This window comes from Neophocaena asiaeorientalis, unplaced genomic scaffold (assembly GCF_003031525.2).
Source record: "Neophocaena asiaeorientalis asiaeorientalis breed wild unplaced genomic scaffold, Neophocaena_asiaeorientalis_V1.1 scaffold39, whole genome shotgun sequence".
NCBI lineage: Eukaryota > Metazoa > Chordata > Mammalia > Artiodactyla > Phocoenidae > Neophocaena > Neophocaena asiaeorientalis.
Genome location: NW_020175670.1, coordinates 5093487 through 5098560, shown reverse-complemented (window position 1 = coordinate 5098560; position 5074 = coordinate 5093487). Strand labels below are relative to the sequence as shown.

The window sequence follows — 5074 nt, the reverse complement described above, 5'->3', positions numbered from 1 at the left end:
GAAGTCCCTGACCATTTTTAAATTGGGTTGTTTTATTGCTATTGAGTTGTATGATTTCCTTGAATATTTTCGATATTAATCCCTTATTAGATATTGTGTCTATTCTTTTGGAAAACGAATTGCCCTCATGTTTCATGGTTACATATTGACTCATCAGGTACCATATCTAGAAGCTGAAAATTGAAAAGGTAAGGGGTCTGGACCTGCCTGCTCAAAGGACTGAGAAACAGTTACAAAGGAAGGAAGAAAGGGATTAAGATGTATCCAGACTAAAGAAATAGGATCCCCAGTGACAACTTGGTGTCATGTGGTGGGAAGTAGAGTCCCCTGGTAAGCTTGGACATCTCCAAAGGGCATAGTTGGCAGAGTGACCAAGGCTCAGTCTTGGGGGACAGTTCTGGTAGGCTGTGTCCATCCTACGGCCTGGTCCCACCCTAATTAGGAAGTTAGGTATCTTCTACCTTCCTCCTAGCCAGGAAGCTCAACAATTGAATCTGACCAAGGTATAGTTGTACCTGGGGCTGACAGGAATAATGCAAGAGTCTGATAGTAAACTAGAGTGAATCAGAATTTATTTCTTTTAGTAATCTTTATATCTATACAAGGCAATCCTCTATTACTCTGCCTGTCCAAGTGAGGAGTTTTATATAGTCTTCCACAGTCATATGAGCTTATTCTCTCTGTCTCGCAGGATCTTAGTTCCCCGACAAGGGATTGAACCCAGGCCACGGCAGTGAAAGCACCTAACCACCGGACTGCCAGGGGATTCCCCAAATACTCTTTTCTTATGTCGAAAGTGTAGGGGAAAATAGACACAGGCACGGCCTGTTGTCCCATAGCGCCTTGAATGGTCCTCAGATCAAATGCATTCCGGATCCAGACAGACAGAATTCCAGCCAAAGCAGTAACCCATAACAGTGCTGCTTATCTAGCTTTTCCTGTTCTGGTCCCTAGAATCTTGGCGGCCATGGTCAGATAGGGTTCAACAGTTCAGTGCTTATTGAATGTGCTTAACTATAAGGAGACAATTATATTGTAAGGATTAGTAATCTTCCTTCAGATTACTTATTTCCATGTCTGTCTCCCGGCTGGATGGCGAACTTCTGGAGACAGGAGCTTTATTTATTGTTATATCTCCAGCAATTACCTCAAGGGTTTGGCACAGAATGGAGAGTTGTAATTGTTGATAAAATTAATGATCGGGATAGACTCTGCCTCTTTGAAAATAACAAAATGATGGTAAGTCTAAATTTATAAGAGAAATATAAACGGTTGCACAGATAATAACCCATGCACTTTGATGTGTACGTATCTGCACCATGCAAATTATGTTCCAGTGGCCTCGCCATCGCCAAATAAACACTTTCTACTTCTACTCCTGTTGTTAGGTATTAAGATCTGCTTCAGATGGCTTAATTAAGCTTTTACTTTTTTTTTGTTCCACTCTCCATTGTGCGATTCGAAGAAAATATTCACGCTTTCATAATGTACTTTAGTTTGATTGTCAGTTTCCCCCCCACATTTTTCATTTGTCAAATTATATGTATTCATAGTTTGCTTTCTCACCAGAGTAACACGTTCTGAACTCATCTACCTGCGGGATTTCCACCTTCAACAATAATAGAGCATGAAGGTGGAGCACATAGAAAAGTAAACATTAAATCTCAGCCTAAAAACACAGTGGGAAACCTCAGAAGTTTTCGCCGGAATGATTGCCACATACAAAGGAAAACCACCCAGCAATCACCAGCTGAAATGTTAGTGTCCACTGGAACCAGCACTGGTGACCTATTTTAGCGGAGACACAGCATTGTGTTGGTGCATCCTCCCAACATAGAACTTGAGTCAGCGTTTTGGAAAAAAAAAAACAAACACTCATTTTCAAAGTAAGCTTGACCTTGTGTTTTATGAGCTTTTATACTAGCAGCATCATAGTGTTTGCTACAGTTTCATTTTTTCCTAAAGAATCTCTGTCCCTGGGCCTTCATCTAAACTAAAACTGACATTATAGTACTTAAAATGTAAAACGTTCAGAACGAACAGCGTAGAAAGAATGGGCTGATTTTCATGTATGTCTAAAAGACAATGGATCATACTGACTGCGATTTTATTTGGGAATCTCCTCACATGCTAGGAGTTTTTAATATGAAAAATTCAGGTTTGGGTTAGCCAAAGGCAGAGGAACTATTTTGTCCTGTTTTGGGGTCCATGTGGAGATGGAAGAGAAAAATCTTCTCTTGCAAAGATCTAGGAAAGCCATGCTGATATCCTTTAAAACATGATTTGCTAGTGAGTCTGGTCTATATTAGAGAACTTCTACCTTACATTTCATAACCCCCTAGTTTGAGGGTAAGATTTAAAGAAGCACCAAGATGTACTACCCCATTGGTAGTTTGGAATATTTCTCAAGTACATCTCAATTCCAGGCTGGTCTTCCCTCTTGGTTGCAGGCTTCAGCTGCTCTCTAGTGATCTGATGGTATTTGTGTCTGACTGTTATTACATCTGGTTGGTACTGAAGATTTAGAAGAATGTTTACAAAAAGACTTATCAACTCTTTTTTAAAAAATTTAATTTATTTATTTATCTATTTATTTATTTATTTTGGCTGAGTTGGGTCTTTTGTTGCTGCGCGTAGGCTTTCTCTAGTTGCGGTGAGCGGGGGCTACTCTTCGTTGCAGTGCGTGGGCTTCTCATTGCGGTGGCTTCTCTTGTTGCGGAGCACGGGCTCTAGGCGCATGGGCTTCAGTAGTTGTGGCACGTGGGCTCAGTAGTTGTGGCTCGTGGGCTCTAGAATGCAGGCTCAGTAGTTGTGGCGCATGGTCTTAGTTACTCCGCGGTATGTGGGATCTTCCCGGACCAGGGCTCGAACCCGTGTCCCCTGCATTAGCAGGCGGATTCTTAACCACTGCGCCACCAGGGAAGCCCAACTTATCAACTCTTATATAGGTTTTCATTGTCCAAAAGCATCAGTGACTGACATCTCTAATATCTACGCCTGTGAGACCTGTGCCCTTCCTCACCCACATGGTCACTGTGGGAGATGCATTTTCTTCTGTGACCCCAGCCTTTAATCTAAGATGAGCTGGGTCTCTTCCTTGAATTTATTGTAATATGGAGAAAGCCAGTCTACAGTGATAGCCAACAGAGCCAAAATAGAGAGACTAAGAAGAATGACCAAGAGAGGAAGGAGCACTGGCTGGTTTTAGGACCCTGGTTCTAGTCCTGGGCTCAGCCACATCCCTGCTGGGTTTGGTCTAACTCTTCTTGAGTTCTGCAAACCAATAAGTTCTGCTTTCTCTCTCTTTTGCTTAGAGAAGTGTTTCTGTCACTTGAAACCAAGCAAATATTGGGTTGACCAAAAGGTTCCTTCGGTTTTTAAAGTAAAAATGAAAGATACATTTTTCATTTCCACCAAGAAGTTTATTGAACAACGTATTCACCCTTTTCTTCCACTACCTTCTGCCATTTTTCAGGCAGCTTCATAATTCCATCTTCCCCAAACTTTTTATCTTTTTGAGCAAAGAACTGTTCCAGGTGCCTTTGCAGTCTTCCAGGGAATTGAAATTTTTTCCATTAAGAGAATTTTGTAAAGACCGAAATAAATAGAAATCCAAAGGTGCAATGTCTGGTGAATACGGCAGATGAATCAGAACTTCTCAGCCAAGCTGTAACAGTTTTTGCCTGGTCATCAAAGAAACATGCAGTCTTGCGTTATCCTGATGGAAGATTCTGCATTTTCTGTTGACTAATTCCGGATGCTTTTCGTCGAGTGCTGCTTTCAAGTTGGCCTAATTGGGAGCAGTACTTGTTGGAATGAATCGTTTGGTTTTCCAGAAGGAGCTCATGATAGAGGACTCCCTTCCAATCCCACCATATACACAACATCGCCTTCTTTGGATGAAGACAGGCCTTTGGTGTGGTTGGTGGTGGTTCATTTCACTTGCCCCACGATCTCTTCTGTTCCACATTGTGTTACAGTATCCACTTTTCATCGCCCATCACAATTTGTTTTAAAAACGGAATGTTTTCATTACATTTAAGTAGTGAATTGCATGTGGAAATATGGTCAAGAAGGTTTTTTTCACTTAACTTATGTGGAACCCAAACACCAAAGTGATGAACATAACCAAGCTGGTGCAAATGATTTTCAAAGCTTGATTTGGATATTTTCAGTATGTCAGCTATCTCCCGCGTGGTATAACGTTGATTGTTCTCAATTAACATCTTGATTTTATCGCTATCAACTTCAACTGGTCTACCCCACCATGGGGCAACGTCCAGTGAGAAATCTCCAGCACGGAACTTCACAAACGACTTTTGACACGTTCACTCAGTCACAGCACCTTCTCCGTACATTGCACAAATCTTTTTCTGCGTTTCAGTTGCGTTTTTACCTTTCTTGAAATAATAAAGCATAATAAAGAAGAAAAAAATTGAAATTTTTGGCCAACCCAATACAACATCAAGAACAGTTTATGGTCACCACCAGGCAAAGTGCTTTTTCCGGCACTTACTTGAATGATCTGTATCTCTAGACTCTATTTGACTGCTGGAAACAGTGTTATCTGAGTTGATATCTTCAGTAGAAATTGCTGGTGGAGATAAAAGGAGAGAACTAAGCTCTATGAAGACGTGTTTTTTCCTTAAGCCAAGAGATACAAAAAGATGGCATTACGGACACATGATAGAATGGCTTTTAAAACAATATTTATTTGGCTGAACCAGGTCTTAGTTGCGGCACATGGGATCTTCGCTGCGGCATGCGGGCTCTTTTAGTTGAGGCATGAGGAATCTAGTTCCCTGACCAGGGATCGAACCTGGGCCCGCTGCATTGGGAGCACAGAGTCTTAACCACTGGACCACCAGGGAAGTCCCTAGAATGACTTTTTTTTTTTTTAAAGTATTTGTAAGTACACTTATATGTGTTTAAGCCTTCACTCTTTTTTTAAAATTTATTTATTTTATTTATTTATCTTTGGCTGCGTTGGGTCTTTGTTGCTGTGCGTGGGCTTTCTCTAGTTGCGGCGAGCAGGGGCTACTCTTTGTTGTGGTGCGTGGGCTTCTCATTGTGG

At 41.4% G+C, this 5074-nt stretch overlaps 1 non-coding gene across 1 annotated transcript; it reads right to left on the bottom strand.

Annotated features, from left to right (window-relative positions):
• Positions 1–4798: 4798 nt before the first annotated feature.
• On the bottom strand, positions 4799–4871 carry TRNAG-CCC (transfer RNA glycine (anticodon CCC)). The gene has a single exon. It is a non-coding gene; the product is annotated as a tRNA-Gly (tRNA).
• Positions 4872–5074: the final 203 nt, after the last annotated feature.